Raw genomic sequence first — 21,706 nt, 5'->3', positions numbered from 1 at the left:
TGGTGTATTCTATATGCCAAAAACAGTAACAAGTATCACAATGGAGACGTTACTGGTGTCTGCTCGAGCAAATCGATGAACAATGGGACGACAATGCTACAATACAAGTGCTATAGTAACCCTCTACTATATTGAGGAATTTACTATTTTTAAAGTACCCTCCAGTACCCACCAGTAACTCTTTCAAAAATTGGGAGGGCTACAGAGATACTACAGCAGGTAGGGTGCTTGCTTAGCATGAAGTTGACCCAGATTTGATCCCCGGCACTCCATACGGTCATCCTAGCACTGCCAGGAAAAATTCCCAAGTGCAGAGTCAGGAGTCCCCACTGAGAATTACTGGGTGTGGCCCATCCCCCTTCTACCCCAATAATTTTATTTTTTCCATTTCCTCATCCAAGTTTACTACATATGGGCCACACCCACTCATAAGAGATACAATTTTGAAATAAAACTTTCAATAAGTTTTCAAATTCCTATATTTTTGTTCTCTTGTATTGCCCCTCTTAACCCTGATGCTGCTAGTATCATGCCTCTAAGTATTCTCGTCATACTGTCCTGGCTTAGATATGGGCATAGAAGATGTGATCTGAATAATTAAAATAGGTAAGAAAGTTTAGTAACATCTGATGAATTTTGTAATTTATTATGGATAAAACAAACTACACAGCTACCAGAGGAACCATACTATTTCTTTTTATTTATTTATTTTTATTTAAAAAGTTTTTATTAGTGAATCGCCATGAGCTACAGTTACAAACTTACATACTTCTGTACTTGTGTTTCAATCATACAATGCTCAAGTACCCCTCCCTCCCCCAGTGCCCATTCTCCACCACCAATGCTCCCAGTATCCCTCCCACCACCCCATCTCCCCCACTCCACCCCACCCCGCCTCTGTGGCAGGGCATTCCCTTTTGTTCTCTCTCTCCTTTTGGGAGTTGTGGTTTGCAATAGAGGTACTGAGTGGCCACATGTTTGGTCAGTAGTCTACTTTCAGCACTCATCTCCCATCCCAAGCAGGTCCTCCAACCACACTTTACTTGGTGTTCCCTTCTCTATTTGAGCTGCCTTTTCCCCCAGCATGTGAGGCCAGCTTCCAAGATGTGGAGCAAACCTCCTGGTACTTATCTCTACTATTCTTGGGTTAAACCATACTATTTCTGAATGAATAATTTAAAGATTCAAGTACATCATTTTACCCCAGTTTCTAAACAGCTCACATTGTTAATATATTTAAAGCTAATAAAACACTTATCGCTTTGTCCTTTCAATAATGCCTCTTTGTTTTTTGAGAAACATTACAAGTAGCTCCAGGTAAAATACACGTTTGGAAGTGTGTTCTCCATTATAATTATTCCTCATCCAAAACAGAGCTTATTAGGAAACAAATTGGTGCCTGAGCTGGAATTCCCTGCTGTACACCTATTTGCATTCCAATGAGGAATTTCTGAATTTAACTTTTAATTTATAGTTTGAGTACAAGGCCATAATACCTTCCTATAATTGTCTTCAAGAATATTCATCTTTAGTGATAGTCAACAAAGAAACCATTAACTTGCAGACAAAAGTATTCTACATAGGGCTATAGAAGGAGAAACGATCTTTCTTTCTGCCAGGTGTCTGGGCTAGGAGCGTACATTTTGCCTGAGGCCAATACTCTTCTAATGTCTTCTTAATATCTTTGAAATTTACATCACTGCAAAAACAAATAAACTGATAATGCATTCTAAACACTGAGGTCTCATTTCTATATAATTTCCATATTTTCCATATTTATATATAACGTATGTACAAATGCATATGTATTAATGGCCAATTCATTCCATCTCTGCTAACTCCTCCTGTGTCTTTTATTTGGATGCTCATGTTCTGGAACTCAGACTAGGGTCACTTCCTCAGTGAAGCTGCTGGGTGTGTTCTGGGCAGAATCACTTCTGTCTTCTCTGTTCTGCTCCTATTTCTGCAGTAACATCACCAACAGCTTCAAAGACTAGTGTCCATCCCCTCATGCTGTGAGAGGTTCTCAAACAATGTATCAGCATCTATTAAAATTTCAAAGTGTCTGTTTCCATGCACCAGGGGTAAGTTCTGTCTCAACTGCCTTCCCAATTGCTAATGTCAGAACCTGGGGTATTGATCAGAATCTGTAAAGGAACATGAGGCTGCTTCCCACCATGTTTTTAATATGGAACATGATTTCTTTCCTCTTGAATTTTCCTATTGTGTCGCTTGCTTCCATGGAGCAAATAGTGAGGTGTCTGTAAATAAATTAGCAGGTGAGCATTTCCTAGACACATTTAAGGAGGTGAGGCAGGTGAGTCTAGGATGCACTTTTTAAGTGTTGCCTGAAATGACAAGGAAAAGGCTGAGTAAATTATTATAAAATCACAGGTGTTACATGCAACTCAGTTTAAGAAGTAATTTACAGTAATTTAACTCTCCCACAATAGCATGAGGCAATATAATTATCTTAACTTGAAAGATAATAAAATATCCTGAGAGAAGCTGAACAGATGGCTTGAGATCATACACTAGTAAGAGGGATAGGAGAAATCTTCCTATTTTCCCACAATCCTTTTAATGTTTTTACATTATTATTTTAGCCATTTATTATTTTAATTACATCATTTGTATTTTTTAGTCATATCATGTGGTATGTATGTTAATCTGCTAATGACATGCTGGCATACATTATGTAATCATCATATACACCATTGTGGATATGAATTTTATTTGCAAATCTTAGCACATTAATGTTGTTTTTTGTTAGGCAAAAATTAATAGCTAGACTAGCCTAGAATGATGATGTGTAAATTGACAAGCTTCCTTTACTAAATAAGCATCCAGGCTGAAGCTAAAGTCTATTGCTGCTGCCTCTCACACTATCTAATAAAAGACTATTGTTCAGAATGACCTTAACAGCTAGTTTGTGTCTTCTTGCACATATGTGTGCATGTGTCTGCACATGTGTATGTGTGTGCACACTGGAAGTAATGGCATCTGGTACACAGAGTAGTACTGATTTGGTCTTAGGCCATCAACAAGCTCCAAAAGGTTCTCCTAGAATAAGCCTCTCTCTCAAATTAATTCCTTCAGTGAAGATAATTGATAATGTTACTGTGAGCTTGCTGCGGCTTGAGGTTGCAGTTGGGTGGGAAAGCATCTGTTTGTACATGGCATGTTTATTAGCGATCTTCGAAACGAGCATGGGTGGAAGTGTGCTACATTCATACATTCATACAGTTATGTTCATATGTGCACAGCAGACAAACTCCTGTAAAGTCTATAATGGAGTTAGATGAGTCTTCAGAGAAGAATCAAATAGGTCCCTGTACCAAAAAAGAATGTCCTTCGCCACAGAACATTCTTTCAAATTGGTCTGTGGGCATGCTCTATGTCATTTTGTGCTCCTCACAAATTTAGGAAGCTGACATAACTCTTTTATGTGGATTAGGTGATGAAGGTCAGGATGTTTTGACTTGTCCAAGCAAAAAAAGTGAAATTAGTGCTGTTTGACTTCCAAGCCATGTTATAATTTATTCTGTTGGGCAACTTCTTTCTTTTCAAATTAATTTAAAATTACATAGTGCATCATATTGGTTTCAAGAATGTCTATTGTCTCTGCAAAATATAGATTTATTTTCAAAGGTGTTGGATCTTCAGCATAGTCTCTCTTTTGGTTTACTCTTGTTTTGTTGTGGGACACAGTCAATGGCATTCAGTACATTTTTCCAGCTCTGTGCTCCGGGATCACTCTTGGTGGCCTCGGGAACCATGTGCGGTGCTGAGGATGAAACTTGGGTCAGCTGCATGTAAGGCATAAACTTTACTATCACTCCAAACCCTAAAAGGATGAATTTAAAACTATCTGTGATGAAGGACTGGTTAGATTCCTTGAGTTGCTGCAAACAAGCATGTGACCCATTGCTTGTGTCTGAAAAACTCAATCTGCCTTATTCCCTGTGCACTGAAGTGTGCTTATTATCTATTTGCATATGTGTCATTGTCAAATTTTATCCTCTTCTTTGCTTCCAAATTCTGTTCTAATCTTATCGATGGGCAAATAACAGATTAGTGCAGATTGAGCGAGCACACTTTAACTAGATCTGCCGAAACAAGTCTTCCTTGCTGCACATTTCCATCAAGATCCCCACGGCCGATGAATGATGTCTGTGTATAAACAGTCTTGAGGCAGTGCAGTCAATAGTGCTCGCATTAGTACAAAGATGCTCAACCTTCAGGACAATCTTCACATGATGTAGTATTATTTAAGTGGTCATGGTTCCTAGACCATTCTACTTTTATTAGCTTGATGGTAGGTTGCCAGTTTCCCTGGCTTGAGAATAACTCCTTTGTATAGACAGGGCACCACTGCAAATAGTGTAGCTGTGGAAGTCTTGGGGTCACCTTACATAACCCATAGCATTCCAGTCTTTAGTTTTAGTAACTTGGAGAAATGGAAAGAGTGATGACTTGTGAGTTACCTCTGAGGAGAAAACCAATGACTGGTGACAGAATGGAGAAAATAGTTCTAGTTTGTCAGAAATTTTTGTGGAAAGAATGTAAATATCTGAAGAAAAGTCAATAGAATGTTCTTTTACCACATTTTCCCACAAAATCATCTTTCTCTTTAAGGCTAATGAAGTTTGATTTATTTTTAGAATTTTCAAGTGATGGAGGGAAGAGAGATTTTGACAGATGACACAGACTATTCAATCTGAGAGAGAACAATAAGTGGAATATAATTATTTAAGTACTTAATTCATCAGCACATAGGCAAGGATCAGAATCCTGTGTTTCATCATTGGAATAACTACATTCTTTAGTTTTCATTCAATATGGAATTCCAACCTTCTTGTTTTGATGTTTATATTATTATGAAAAAGGGGGGTTTCTAATTCTTTCTTCCCATAATGCTTTACCAATTTTGGTCATGTGTTAGAGATGTTCATGTTTAGAGTTTTGTATTGGAATAAATGTGTTTGGAATGATTTAATTGGGTAGGTTGAATAGAGATTCAGTTTGGTTCAGGAAATATTCAGTTTGAGTGGCAAGTCCAGTTATTTAAGCATTTGGTTTCAGTGTGATCCCTGAGCAGAGCCAGGAGTAAGCCCTGAGCACTGCTGTGTGACTCAGAAACCAAAAGCAAACAAAATAATGCAAATGTTTTTCTGATGATATGAAAATCATACAAGGGAAATTTCCATATTCCAAATAAGTTCTTTCTGACTAATCATGGAGTATATGAATAGTGAGAATAAAAGTGGAATGATAAAATTTCATAAAAATGCAAATTTTGGAAACTAGAAGAATAGCACATAAGGTGTCACTTGCCTTGCATGAGGCTGAGCAGCTTTGGTCCCTGGCACCACTTTTTCCCTCGAGCACCGCCAGTGGTGACCTCTGAGTGAAGAGCCAGAAGCCAGCCCTGAGCACTGCCAGATATGGACTACTCTCACCTTCAAAAAGTCTGAATTTTCAAAAATGAGACCTTCAGTTATTATATTATCACTGTATCACTATATCACTGTCATCCGATTGCTCATCAATTTGCTCAAGTGGGCACCAGTTACGTCTCCATTGTGAGACTTTTACTGGTTTTGGCATATCAAATACACCATGGTAGCTTGCCAGGCTCTGCCATGTGAGTGAGATACTCTCGGTAGCTTGCTGGGCTCTCCGAGGGGGGTAGAGGAATCAAACCCGGGTCAGCTGCGTGCAAGACAAACACCCTAGCCACTGTGCTATCGCTCCAGCCCAATAAAAGTCATGCAGCCACTTTCAGTTTTTCATTTTTATCTGAGGCACCGCTTTATTTTCTTTGGAGATCCACGATTCCCTCAGAAGATAGGGGGCACTTTACAGGTAAGCTTGAGTAGGTAGAATTAGTTAGCATGAGTAGGTGTCCATCCTTTCATCTAGTCAGTGGGAAGGAATGAAGGGCAGTGGAAATCGAATGCACATAATGATGACTCACAGAAGATTTTATACCAGGGGAGCAGGCTGATATGGAGAAGAAGAGAGAGATAGAACATCTGTGATGAGTTCAATATTCTCAAATTTGAAGCACTGGGATGAATCTACAGGAGAGAATATTCCCCTAGAATAAATGTTTCCAAGTGTAACAAAACAACCTCTGTTAGTCTTAAAATATTCCTTCAGTTTCTGCTGGTGGAAATTACTGTATTACATTTTCTCTGAGTTGCTATCAATGATTTTATTTCAAATAAAAAGTACAACACTTCTGATTAAACAGTGACATAGTCATGCCTTTTCATTGAAAATTTTATTATCTACTTATTTATTTATTTGCTTATTGGGCCACACCCGGCAATGCACAGGGGTTACTCCTGGCTCTACACTCAGGAATCACTCCTGGCAGTGCTCAGGGGAACCATATGGGATGCTGGGAATTGAACCCAGTTTGGCCGCATGCAAAGCAAATGCCCTACCTGTTGTGCTATTGCTCTAACCCCTGAAATTTTTTAATATGCTTTTTGTAAGACCTTTTTTATGCTTCATTAATAAATCCAGATCTCAATGGCTGCTCCTTCCAGATGGAAATATAAAATGAGGTCCCCAAGCCATGCCACCGGACTCTGAGCCAGGTTGTTTTCACTCGGGATGCCTCAGAGAGGGGGTGGGTGAGAGCCCTTCCCGCCCCAAGGGACCCAGCCCCGGCAGCTGACCTCCATTACCCAACCATCGCCATGCTCCAGGCCGCTTTCCGGACACAGTTTATAAGACACTTCCTATCCATTTTCCATAATTACCACACCATATTTGATGGAGTTCAGACAGTAGGCAACAAATCATATATATATATATATATATATATATATATATATATATTACATATATATCATGAAACACGGATCACGAAATCCCTGTTAATCATCGATTTCTTGAGCAGGCTCAGTAACCTCTCCATTCGTCCTTTCCCTGAGATTTTAGAAGTCTATCTCGACTTGGCCCTCCCAATGATGTTGCACTGGAGGCTCTTTCAGGGTCAGGGGAATGGGATCCAGCTTGTTACTGGATTTAGCATATGAATACACCATGGGAAGCTTGCAAGGCTATCCCATGTGGGCAGGAAACTCTCAGAAGCTTGCTAGTTTCTCCCAGAGAGAGAAGTAGGCTACAAGATATCTTCTGGGAGCTTGCTTCTAAGTCTCTGGGTGCTGACCATTGATGGAATTACACACACCTGGGTTCCTCTGCCGGTACCTTCATGCGTGAGGCCTGTCCAAACGTGTGGAGAGGGGCCTCGGGCATGGCTGTAGCTAGGTTCTGGTGCTCTTCAGCCGCCGGGAGCTCTGCTCGGGGTGGGGAGGGAAGCTGGAGCCCATCCCCTCCAAGGGGCCCCAGGGGAGATAGCCAAGCGTGCGGGAAATATATATATATATATATATAGAGGATATAATGCACAATATATATATATATATATATATATATATATATATATTGGAGAGCCCAGCAAGCTACCAAGAGTATCCTGCCCACACAGGCAGAGCCTGGCAAGCTACCCGTTGTGTATTCGATATGCCAAAAACAGTAATGATAGGTCTCATTCCCCTGACCCTGAAAGAGCCTCCAAGGGAAAGATGAGTAAGGAGAGGCTGCTAAAATCTCAGGGCTGGGAGGAATAGGGATATTACTGGTGCTCGCTCGAGTAAATCAATGAACAATGGAATGACAGTGATTAATAAATTGACCAAAGCAGCCTTGTTACTATGAAATATCTTTTCTCCTTTCAAGCAAAATATAAATATGTACTCTGTCTTCCATCATCTTACTTGGTATTCCTGAGGATTATATCCTTTATAAGTTTCATAAAGTTCTTTTTTTTGTAAGACAGTGTGGAGGCATATAATATATCTGAAGGACATAAAATCATTATCCCAAAGAATTTCAGCATCCCATACTTATTGCAGCATTATTGAAGATTGAAGATTTGTATGACACAGGCAAAATCTGTTTCCAATAGTTGATGAGTGGATAAGGAAAATTTATCATGTGTCATAGAAAAATGCACATGCCACATAAAAACATACATATACACATACATACATATGATGCTTGGTAAACAGTTTGATTTTATGTTATTTAATATTTGTCAACAATAAAGATGCCATTTTGGACAATATGGATTGTCCTTGAGGGCATTATGCTAAATAAAAATAAGTCATATGAAACAGATGCATGATCTCACTTGCATGTAGAATCAAAACAAAACAAACTGGTAGATTCAAATATTATATTTTGTGCTTGTGAGAGGTTTTGAGGTAGAGTGCAGGTAAGAGGCAATATGTAAAGTTCATCCAAAGTACAAACTTCCATAAGAAGAATTTTGAGGATATAATGCACAATTGGATGGCTGCAGATAACAATACCATTTTGTTTACCTGAAAGTTTCTAACAAATAAATTTTAAAATAGCTTATTACAATGAAAAAATGGTTAACTGTGTTGATAGATGCTGACTAAGATGCTAACTATGCATACTTTTTTGTGGTACATACACATTAAATTATCATGACGTATACTTATAGTAATAGTATATGTCAATGATAGCGCAACAAAATTAGAAATTGTATACTATAATAAAAAACAAAGTGTTGATATTTTCTCCAAGGATTAGCTTATGAACACACACTCCACTTGTTCACTTCTATACTTTTTGTGCTTCAACTGTAAAATTGTGATCCACTATTGAATTGCAATGAATATTTCTGAATTCTTTTAATAGATGTAAGAATTATGTGAGTATTACCCCAAAAGAACACTGCTCAAAGAAATGAGCATTTCAATCACTCTGACCAAGTTTAATAACAGGTTGGAGAAACTGTGACATTTCTGCTATATGTCAGAATTCTGATCAATTAATTATAAAATTAAAAAGCGTATTTTAAAATTGAGGGAAATCATTGGGCCCCTGATATGTCTAGATCCAATATTTCTGTAGCTAGCTCAGAATATATTATAAGGAACTATTTAAGTGCTACATTATGTAAGGGAATAATGTGACTGCAAATAAATTCAGCTCAGGTATAAATTACATCAAGAAGATGGTCAAAATGATTTGCTATACATTGCCTTCTCAGACTTCTCAATTTCTTATAAAATTTCCTTTCTTCCAAAGGCATTTTTTGACTGTGCTGATTTTTAAGTAATTAACTTTATTCATACTATTTATCTGCAAAGCAATCATTGAAAGATTATATTCTTGGAATAAAAATATTTCTTGAAAGGTTGGAAATACATAAAAATACAAACTACTGAGATAAGGCAAAATTATTTTTAATGTTACCATTCAACGATAAAGATAAATTCTACAATCTAAGCAAAAGTGCATTTAATAAATATTTTGCTTGAAACAGTTGTTATCTGACTCATAGATTTTTACAATGAATGCAATATTAAACCAGCATCAGTATGTTTTTATAGAAGATGATGCTATTTGGATTGTGCTCATTCAATATGCCTGTCATTCTTATAAAAAGAAGAAATTTGACTAAGATATAGACACTCATATGGGGAATAAAATATCACTTTCTGAAAAGCCACAGAATGAATAGCTATTTATTTAACAACATTTACCCAGGAGGTCCTCAGAAGATCTTTAAGTCCTTGAAAACCTTAATTTAATCCTTTTGACTTCCAGACATATGAGCTAATTTATTTTGTTTTAGCTACGCAGTGTTCTTTACTTTCTTATGTCAGTCACCAAAAATAAATATAACTATTAAAGTTATTTAAAAGTTGGCCTCGGGGCTGGAGCAATAGCACAGCGGGTAGGGCTTTTGCCTTGCACGCGGCCGACTCGGGTTTGATTCTCAGCATCCCATGTGGTTCCCTGAGTACCGCCAGAAGTAATTACTGAGTGCGAAACCAGGAGTAACCCCTGTGCATCACTGAGTGTGACCCAAAAAGAAAAAAAAAATGTTGGCCTCTGTTCTTTAAAAAATTTTTCAGATGGGGTAGAGTGATAATACAGTAAGTAAGGCACTTGCTTTGCAAGTCAATCTGGATTCAATCCCTGACACCTCATGCGGTCCCCACCCCCAAGCCCCACCAGGGTTGATCCCTAGCACAGCTAAGAGTACTTCCTGGCTAGGTGTGGCCTGAAAAAGCAAAAATAAAACAAAAGTGAGCAAGCAAAAGATCTTTTCAGATATTCCCTTTCTCTTACAGAGACTTGCATTATTGTCTGAATTAGATCAAAAGCACAACAGCAATTCTGACCTTCATTTTATAGACAGTTTATCATTCTAGCCAAATTAGCTTTGTTCAAATTTGTATCCTACTCTTTTTTTTTTTTAAATCTTCTCCTGTTAAAAATTTAGTATAGCCTAGAATGTGTTTGTAAACCCAAGCTCCACCTTAAAAAAAGGGACAAGAAGTTTGCAATTAGACATGTCCAGGCAGTCCTGAAACCTGCTTAATTGAAAAAGAAGACATCTCGTGTGATGACTGCTGTCATTAATTTAATATCCAGTTCTATTGAAATCTCTCACAATTGGCTTTGAGTTAAGGGAATTGAAGTAAAAGCCTGCCAAGCCTTCACAGACTTCCTATCTAATAGAAATGGGCTGTTCACTAGAGATTTTTTTTTAAGTTATTCTCTAAATTCTTCTATATAGAAAGTAATGACAAAATTTCTTGCAAAAACAGAGGGCTTCAGATTAGTGATGCTTATAACTTCTTGCTTCTCAAAATTTTAATGGCCCAGAGTTGATTACCTTGTGAATTAAGATTACTTACTTGCCCATTCTTTGGAGAACCCTGTAAGGAGAACTATGTAATTAACCTTGTGTGTACTTTAAATTTGGTTCTGCAAAATGCCTCACTTTGATTTGCAATATGACTGTGGACAAATACTGGAACGCAAATTTGATTCAGCAAGTTTTCTGTCATCCCATTGCTCATCGATTTGTTCAAGCGGGCACCAATAACGTCGCTCATTGTGAGACTTGTTACTGCTTTTAGCATATCCAATATGCCACAGGTAGCTTGCTAGGCTCTGCCATGAGGGCTCGATACTTTCGATATTTTCGGTAGCTTGCCAGGCTCTCCGAGAGGGGCAGAGTAATCGAATAGGGGTCCACCACGTGAAAGGCGAACGCCCTACCGCTGTGCTATCGCTCCAGCCCAGCAAGTTTTTTAGTTAAGATTATTTAGTAGTGGGAAGACACACCCAGCAGTGCTCAGGGCTTACTTTTGGCTCTGTGCTCAGTGCTTAGTACTGGTGGTTCTTGGAGAATGACATGTGGTGCCAGTGAACAAACTAGGGTTCAGCTGAATGCACGCCAAGCATTTTAACCCTTATCCTAACTCTCCATTCATTCCACTTAAGATTTTATCCAACCCTTGCACCATGAACTCATTTTACTCACCCACAGTTTAGAAACAAAACATTAATTTAAAAATATTTATCTTATGAGATTCTGGCTAGGTACTAATTTTCCTCAAGAAAGGAATATAAGAGCCTTAGAAGGAGTAAAAATTGCACAAAACCTTCTAATTTCTCAGTGGCATTGGCAATGTTTAAAAGTGTATTCCAAATTAAGGCATAGAAAATTAGGTATGGTGAAATATTATACTAACTACAGCTGTTAAAAAGAATTAGTGAAAATAAGATGTTTTTAAAATTAAGAACAAAAATAATGTGTTAATGATTTACATACTCAGAGACTTTACTTGAGGACATTTCATGTGGAAAGTTAGCATAATTCACTTATCTGTGTTTTTTGGGGTCCTATGTATATATTTTAATTACTGTGGATTCAAAAACAGAAAAAGCAATGTCTCTGGTGCTTTGGTGAAGGAGCTATACATATATATATATAAGATGAAAAGAACAGGTATAATAAATATGCTCATTTAGCAACATGCTAGTTCTGTATGAATGAAATATGTTGGAAGAGTATTTTGGAATGTCACTTGTCACTTGTCATCCCATTGATTTTTGATTTGCTCCAGAAGGCACCAGTAATGTTTCCATTTGTCCCTGTCTGGTGCAAGTGCAGCCAAATGATATCTGTTCGCTCCAGGAACAGGAAGAGCCTCAAATCATTCATTCAGGGTTTTGACAAAGAAGTCTGGCCAAGTAGTTGGTGGGCGTCCATGAGAGGGTTTGACATCCCTTGGAATCCAGTTGGTAACAGCTCTAGTCCAGCGGTCGTCTCTGAATCGAATTACATGTCTGGAACACCTGATTTTTGATGCCTTGGCAAATGAGACAGTGTCCTGATTCTTGATTATCAACAGAGGTCGGAACTCCGGATTCCTTCTCTCACTTGGGTGAAATGTGATACTCCTAGCATAGCTCTTTCTATTCCTCTTTGTGATACCCGAATAGCATTCTCATCCTGTTTGTGTAGGGCCCAGGTCTCTGTGGCATATGTTAGTGCAGGAAGAACGGTGGAGTCGAAAAGATGTCCCCAAGCCGGAGGTCCTTCGTCCTCTTAACCACTTCTTCGACGCTCTTGAAGGCGTTCCATGCTGCTCTCTTCCTCCTGCGCAGTTCTGGTGCCAAATCATTCCTCATGTTGAGTTCTCAACCCAGGTACACATAACTGCTGCATTCGGAGATGTTCTTTCCATTGAGAGCAAAAGGAGCGTCAGGAACTAGTTCATTTTTCATGAACATGGTTTTGCTGAGATTCAGCTGCAGTTCAACTTTTCCACACTCGAGGTTGAAGTCGGCCAGCATTTGTGCTGCTTGGCTAATGTTTGGTGTTATGAGAACGATACCATCAGCAAAGTGGAGGTGGTGTTGTTGCCGACCATCTAAATTTAAGACAATTTGATTTAAAATTAATAAATCATCTTTGGTAAGAAAAATACAGAAGAATATTTAGGCATATACATTATGCCTAAAGATAAGTGTCTGGTCTACGTTGGAAGAGGCAAAGTTCAGACTTAACTATAGAAAGAACTGGGTAATAACTGGTACAAGTAAGCTAGAACAAAGTTTGGTATAAAATATGAATTGAATTAAATTAAAGTGGCAATGTGGAAATCAGAAGGTTCGTAAAAATAAAAATGAAATCCAATACACTGATTCAAGTGGCACCTGATTCTAGAAAGAAAGCCAGCATTGAGCTCACATCACTACATCATTCCTCTTCCAGCTCAGCTATAGAATAACACTGGCTTGTTGTTTCCGCCTTGCCACAGGGAGCTTAGGTTTATTGGGTTACTCCCATCACAGTGCTCCCATTCGTCTGTGTTTACTTGTAACTTCTTTCTTTGTATTCTGTTGACTTGTAAATATTGTTTTTCTCTTCTTAAATCCTTCGGGTAGTTAATTCAGAGCAATGTCCTTTTAGTATGGTACAGTAAGAGATACATTGGGCTTGTAGGGTGGTTCTCCTGGGGACACCTCACCACAGACTCAAACTACAGTGCTCAGGCCAGATTAATCATTGCTAAGCCTAGCAGGGTCCGAATCTAGTTATTGCTTTTTGGATCATGACAAAATTTGTCCATGACCAAGCTCTTAACTTATAGTTAAGCATTATGGCACTTTGGCCAGGCCCATTTTGATGCCAGGGTAGCACATAGCTCACAGCTTGCCTTGGGTCCATTCAGTCCCTTGTTAGGACCCTGCTTTTGGGGTGCTAGGAAATAAGGGCAACTGAGGCTTAGGTCAAGAAAACAGATGCCCCGGAGGTAATATCATTTGGACTCAATTAACTCCCATGTTACAATAGCGTAGCATTAACTGTCTTCCTGTGTCCATACAAAAGGACATTGCTCTGAAGTAACCATGCAAAGGACTTAAGGATAAGAGAAAAACAATATTTACAAGCCAGCAGAACACAAATAAAGAAGTTACAAGTAAACACAAAGGAATGGGAGCACTGTGATGGGAACAATCCAATAAACCTAAGCTCCTTGTGGCAAGGCAGAAAGGACAAACCAATGTTATCCTACACTCAGCAACTGATGATTAGGTCATCCTTGCCAATTCTTTTAGTCTCCGTAGACAAATTGACGAAGAATTGACTCAGAGTGCCAGTTTCAGTCTTCAAAGGCAAACTGAAGTTTTCAAGATAACCATATATGTTATTACTGGATGCTAGATTTTATGTACTTTAACAAATATATAGACAGGTCAGTTAAAGAGGAACCAAGGAGAAAGCAATGATAAGTATAGTTAATGCATCTAAATTTGATAATTTCATTAGCATTTAGGATCTTTGAGGCTTTTTTTTTTCTAAAGAGCATTTTTTTTTATTAGTGAATCATCACCGTGATGTACAGTTACAGGCTTACAAACTTTCGTGCTTGCATTTCAGTCATACAATGAATGAGTATCCATTCCTCTACCAGTGACCATTTTCCACCACCAATGGTCCCAGCATCCCTCCCACCACCACCCCACCCCACCTTTGTGTTAGGACATTCCCTTTTGCTGCCTCCCTCCTCTTGGGTGTTGTGGTTTGCAATAGACGTATTGAGCGCCCATCATGTTCGTAAACATCTCTACAGGACATGCAGCGTATATCTTTAGATAATTAGGATATGCTTACCCTTACTTTAATGCAATTATCTTACATACTGAGTATTAGATATTGAAGTCCTGGTTGTGTATCTCTTCATCTGTGATTTCCAAGCTCTCAGGATAGAAACTGAGAATTTACTGTCTGGTTTTCTTTACAGGAGGACTTGATTACATCATTAGTAGACATCTGACCAGAATTTCAGGTTATGAAGGAACACACTGAAAAAGGAAGAGTGTATGTGTAGGACACCTATATTTTTAAGGAAGCAGTGCAGAGATTCTGGTAGAAGAATTTACAACCAACCAGTAACTGTGAAGCAAGATCAAAAGCTCCTGTGGCCACTAGATCCCCATGACCCCAGGGCAGAGGGCTGCCAATTTGATGGGCATTATAATTCCCTTTTAGAGCTTTCTAGCTTTCGGGTTTTTAAATCTCCATAGGAACAATCTAAAGTGCCTCTATTGTTTAGTAAATTTCTCTCTGCTCAAACTAATGAGAGGTGATTCTGTATTCCTCTGATAATAGCAAGTAGAAACTAAGAATTCTAAGAATTCTTAGGAGCTAATTTCCTCCATTGACCCCTCTTTAGGCCAAACTTCTAGTTGGCTGAGTGTGTGGAACTTTCTCCATCATGAATTAGTGTCAGAAGGCTGATTTGTCTTGGAATAATCAAAATGTATTGCTTTCCGGTGATCTTTCAATGATGACAAAAGTGGCCAATCTCCCAGGAAGCCATTTCTGGACTCAGCAGTGAGTCAATCTGCTGCTATTGGGGTTCATTTCTGTCGCCATCTCACTGCAAAATCTGATGGAGAAAATTGGCCTTAGGAAATCACTGCTGGGACTTGAAATCTCTTTCCGGGCCGAATGACCGATAAGGTACGGGAGACGGAAATCAGACAGAATATGAAGAAAGCGGAACTGTAATGAGAACAAAAAACAAAAAGTGAGGCCTCAGTGAAAGAGATGAATGTGCAAAGTGTCGGGGGTGGGGGGGAGGGAATGGTGACTGAGGAAGATTGGGACAGGAAGGATTCTCTACACTTAAATACATCCTGGGTGCCTTCAGTCTTACCTCTCCAGTGTAATTTATTTAGAATAATCACTACTGTCTTCAGTTGACCCTTTCACAATGAATATGTGGAATTCAGAAAGCTGAGTCATTAACAGCTCTGGGGGACAGTGAGCAGCCAGCCCCTCACCTAGCCCTGCCTTTTCATCACACCCTTAGTCTAGAGAAAGGCCACAGAGGCAGGTGGGAATCTAGAGACAGTGTCTGAGGGAAGTGGACACTGGTAAAAAGATTTGTCCTAGAATGTTGTACACCTGAGATTCAATCATGAATGACTTTGTAACCCTGTCATTCATGGTGGTTCAATAGAAAAAAAAATTGAAACGCATTTAACTGAGCTCCATAGTTTACCTAATAAAGTATTGATGCTCATGATTCACTGAATACTAAAAGTAAAACGCATTCAGAATGGAATGAGAAACCATATCCAAATGAATCGCATCAAGTAATATTTACAACTAAATGTACTGTAGAGTTTTGTAGCCTACCTACCATGTGATCTCATGTCTGGGAGCTGTAGCTTGCTACTTATCTCCAGCACAATGAGAGAATATCCTACCACATGTGGTAACCTAAGGAGAAAAAGCAGAATTCAATATACTTCCACTGAATTCCTATAATGTCACACACCTAAAGCCGAACCAAAGTAAACTATAGACTGTAGGTAAATGGGATCACTGGAGTAGGCTCTAACTGTAGTTCTGGTTATTGTTCACAAGCATGCACTGTGTTACACAGACCATATTCATCACAAGGCTGTCTTGAATGTGTGGGTATGGAGAGCTGTTCCAATGCCAGTGAAGCTAAAGGTCCAAATGCCTGGACTCCCCTCCCTGCCCCCAGCCTGGTCAGGACAGACTGACCTACGGGAACCATAACAGGATGTGAGCTAACTGCTGCCAGCTATAATTTTTGAGAACAAGAAGTTACACCTTTCTATGTCTATCCCTCTCTTTATGACCCCACAATGCCACTTCTGGGAATATATCCCAAGGGTGCAAAAGAAGCACAGTAGAAATGACATCTGCACCTGTATGTTCATTACAGCACTGTTCACAATAGCCAGAATCTGGAACAACCCTAGTGCCCGAGAACAGACGACTGCTTCAAGACAACCTTGGTACATCTACATATTGGAATACTATACAGCTGTTAGGAAAGATGAAGTCATGAACTTTGCTTATAAGTGGATGCTCATGGAAAGTATCATGCTAAGTGAAATGAGTCAGAAAGAGAGGACAGACAAAGAAGGACTGAAACTCAAACATGAAAGCTTTATAACTTTCTCACAGTGATTCAATAAAAAATTAAAAATAATTAAAAAAATAAGAAGTTACAGACAGGACTCATGGCTTGAATCACTTCTGTAAACATGCTAAATGCTTATATCCAAGGAAGGGGTGAGGTGTATCCAGGTATGGAATGGGGGTGTACGGTCTAAACTGACTGCCTAGCAAATGTTTGGGGCTCTAGGTCTTTGACTAGCCAGCCGGCAGCGCTGAGCCTTGTGTGAGTGAGAATAAATCTGTCTCTCATCTTAACTCTCCTCATGTCTGTGACTTGTTGTGCCTCCAATTCTGGAGACGCTAACAGGACTCCTTAATAGATGTTCTGATAAGAAATGGCACCTTGACTGGTGAAGGGATGGGTGTTTGAGCATTGTATAACTGAGACTTTAACCTGAAAGCTTTGTAACTTTCTACATGGTGACTCAATAAAAGAATTAAAAAAAAATGGCACCTTGGGGGCTGGAGCAATAGCACAGCAGGGAGGGTGTTTGCCTTGCACTCAGCCAACCCGGGTTCAATTACCAGCATCCCATATGGTTCCTTGAGCACTGCCAAGGGTGATTCCTGAGTGCGGAGTCAGGAGTGACCCCTGTGCGTCACTGGGTGTGACCCAAAAAGCAAAAAGAAAAAAAAGAAATGGCACCTTAGCCTCAGACTCTATGGCTAAATTTCTTGTCTCCTCTTAGCTGCCACACACTTTTGCTGTTGTAACTGTCTTGCTTACCAATTTTGTTTCGTACCTTACCTTTTTGTGATTGTGAGGGCATTTGCTTCACATAGGTGATCCAGGTTGATTCTCCAGCACCTTGTATGGTCCTCTGAGCTTGCCAGGAGTGATCCCTGAGTCCAGAGCCAGAAGTTAGCCCTGGCATGACCAGGCGTACCCCTTTACCCCATAGCCAAGCTATTTTATGATCCTGAGTTAGAAGATACATATGGAAGTTGTCATAAAGATCATGAAGACCACTGATACATAGATACATCACTGTCTGGGTGGAGAAAGAGTTTTCTGTTGTCAAATATGTTTGTCTTTCCATTCTGCAAGTGAAACATGTATATTTTCTCTTTGTTGGTGCAGGGGGAACTGAGGCACACCCTGCTGTGCTCAGAGCTTACTCCGGGCTTTGTGCTCAGAGATCTCTCCTGATAATACTCAGTGGGCCATGCACTGTTCCAGGGATTAAACTTGATCAGCTGTGTGCAAGGTGCCTTAATCCCTCTCTCTCTGTCTCACACCCAAGTTGTATGTTTGTGCTGAAATACTCAGACTTTTCACTGTGCTGCTTTGTGTTGTTAATCTTCAAACAGGAATAAAGTATATTTTATTTTTTTAAGTTAATTCCTTATAATCAGTAAATGCTAATGAATGTGAAACAAGAACGTTATACTTTTACCTTGGACATTTACACAATGAAGTCATCTTTAAAGATGTCATCTTTAAAGTCAACTTTAAAGGTTCTTTAAAGAACCTGAATTATGTGGGATATAAAAAAAAATCATGGAAGAGCCTAACAAACTCCCCATAGTGTATTAGATATGCCAAATGCAGTAACAATAACAGGTCTTATTCCCTGACCCTGAAAAGAGCCTCCAATCATTGGGAAAAACGAGTAATGAGAGGCTGCTAAAATCTCAGGGCTGGGACTAATGGAGACGTTACTGGCGCCCACTTGAGTAAATCAATAAACAATGGGATGACAGTGATACAGTAACACAGTCCTCACAGGCATATATTTCACAGGAATGTAAAATCTCTACTCTTGGTAGTAGTGCTTTTCTCAAAATGAAATGGCATCACTTCTCTTCTCTGCTAGGAAAAGATAAGACAACAGAACTCTATCTCTCCATCTTTTTCTAGATTTACACATGCAGCACTAAACGTTCTGGGAAACAGATGAACATGCTGTTGGTCAAAATATGTACCTGAGTTTCTTTTAGCCAAGTGGGCTTCTGTTTCTGAGCAAAAGCTGACCTCTAGCAGGTAGCAAGCATCTTCAGGGTGTCCAGGTCAATGAAGGACTTAGGTAAGCATAGTGCTCTATAACAGGAGGTGAGTTAGAAAGCTCCTGCAACAAATCTATTTGACTATTTTCTGCACCGTGAAGGTGTCTCCTGGAGTCGCATAGGCTGAGGACTGATGCAGATATATTACCTACAAGTGTATACAAGCAAATGTAGGAGATAAACTATTGAGACTGCATCAAATTAAGAAGCTTCTGAAATGCAAAAAAAAAAAAAGAGGACTAGAATAAAAAGATATCCCATAGATTGGGAGAAAATATTTGCCTACTATTCTTCTGAAAAAGAACTAATATCCAAGAAATAGTGTATAAAAATAAAAAGAAAAAGAGAGGCGCGGGCGAGGGAAGGGACGCCTCACCACACAGACCCAGGGACAGGGCCTAGGGCAGCAGCTGTCTCTCCCACCACCCGAGTTCGGTAGTCTCCAGCTGCTTCCCCACCCCGGGGAGGTTGATGGCGATGATGTGGCAGGCGAAGGAAGGAACGGAGCCAAGATGGTTGGTCTCACTTGCAGTTTATTCCAATCTTCCCTCTAAACACTCTCCTCTGGAACTCTCCCCTTGCCCCCTCACACAGCTGCCTTAAATCTCCCCATCCCCCAGCAGCCTGGGGCTTATGCAAAGGTGTGGTTACAATCCATAGGGGGTATAGTTCTATCTCTTAGGGGAATGCCTTCACTAGGACAGAATATCTCTTTCAGCAGGAGGATCCACCCAAGGGCAGAGTCCCATGAATGTGTTTCTCTTCTCCTCAGCCAGCAAACATATAAGAATTCATAATATTAATCATTTTGTATGGACACAATAAGAGATGCATTAAAGGTTATAGAATTGCTCTCCTGGGGCCATCTCAATCTCAGACTACAGTGCTCAGGGCAGAACAGTCTTTCCTATCCCTAGCAGGGTCCTAGTCTCATCATTACTTTTGGATCATGACAGCATTTGTCTATGATCAAGCTCTTAACTTATAGTTAAGAATTAGGCACTTTGGCCAGGCCCATCTCGATGCCAGGGTAGCACATAACTCACCGCTTGCCCTGGATCCTTCCTGTCCCTCATCGGGACCCTGCTTTTTGGGGTGCAAGGAACTGAGGGCAACTGAGGCTTAAGTGGAGAAAGCAGATGCCCAGGAGGGAATAATATTAGAGGCCAATTAAGTCTTAAGTTATAAAAACATAGTATTGTCTTCTTGTGTCTATACAAAAAAAGACATAGCTTTAAAGTAAATTATTCAAAAGGCATAAAGAGGAGAGAAAGGCAATGTTATAATATAGTGTCCTAGGAAGTTCTGACCTTACCAATTAACAGAGTTTGATTAGAGGAAGAGCAGATAAACTGGTAGAAGTGGTTACAGATAAACAAAGGAATGGGAGTGACTCAGGAGCACTTTGATGGGTGTGACTTATAAACCTAAGCTCCTTGGGCAAGGGGAGCAAGGACGAACCAAAATCAGGCCTAACATATTTAGAGCTATATTCCAACAAAATAGAATTTGTAGTGAAAGTTTAGAATATGACAGTGAACCCAATCAAACAAGGGTGAGAATATACGAACAAAAAGCTTTTCAGATAAGACATATAGGTCAATAGGTATCTCAAAATTGTTCTGGGTCATTTTACATCAGTAAATGTAAAGCTAAGCAATACTGAGCTATCGCTTCACACCAGGAAAACGGGCATGCACCAAAATGAACAAAGACAACCAGTGCTGGCATAGACGTGGAGGAAAGGGAAATATTTTCCCTTTAGTGGTGGTAATGTTGACTAGTCCAATGTTCTGTAAAACAATATGACTCTCCTCAAGGAGATAAAAATTGAGTTTCCGTGTGACCTGGTGACTTCATTTCTTGGCATCTATCCTAAAGACCCCAAACCTCAAAAGAGATCCATGTTCATTGCAGCACTATTCACAATAGCCCAAACTGGAAAACAAGAGAAATGTTCAAGAACAGATGACTGGACACATATGTACACACACATCACTATATCACTGTCATATGTTGTTCATCGATTTGCTTGAGTGGATGCCAGTAATGTCTTCATTCATCCCAACCCTGAGACTTTAGCAGCCTCTCCTTACTCGTTTTATCCAATGATTAGAGGCTTTTTTCAGGGTCAGAGGAATGAGACTGTTATCGTTACTGTATTTGGCATATCAAATACACCACAGGGAGCTTGGCTCTTCCATACACACATAACATTATATACATATATATATTTCAATATTTGAAATAGCAAAATTAGTCATTTTGCCATTATTTTGGATGTATCTGGAGAGTCTCATACTAAGTGAAGCTAGTCAGAAGGTGAGGGACAGATGCAGAATGGTCTAACACATATATGGAATACAAAGAAGCAAAGTAAGAAAATAACAAACAACCAAAGGCAACAGAGCCAGAGAAATGTTCTACAGAACTGAGCTATAGAACTGAACCATGGTGGGGAGGGGTACTGGGGGAGGCTGAGAAGGAGAAATGCTGTTTCAGGGTGTGGTGTTGGAACATTGCGTTCATGATACTTTATCATCGAAATTTTCTTAATCACAGAACCTAAAAACCTTCATTTTTTAGGTAATGCGTATAAGAATATTTGTATACTTTTAAGGGTCTTCCTCTTCCTGGAGCGAGCAAATATCATTGGGTTACACTAGCACTTGACAGGGACAAGTGGAAATGTTACTGGCGCCTGCTCGAGCAAATTGAGAATCAACGGGATGACAAGTGATACAAGTGATATACTACTATACTGAGAGAGAGGGAGAGGAGAACTCATATAATATCAATATCATTCTTATATAATTGTTTTGTAAT

The sequence above is a fragment of the Sorex araneus genome, chromosome 1 (assembly GCF_027595985.1).
Source record: "Sorex araneus isolate mSorAra2 chromosome 1, mSorAra2.pri, whole genome shotgun sequence".
Classification (NCBI taxonomy): domain Eukaryota; kingdom Metazoa; phylum Chordata; class Mammalia; order Eulipotyphla; family Soricidae; genus Sorex; species Sorex araneus.
This window is presented reverse-complemented; position numbering follows the sequence as displayed.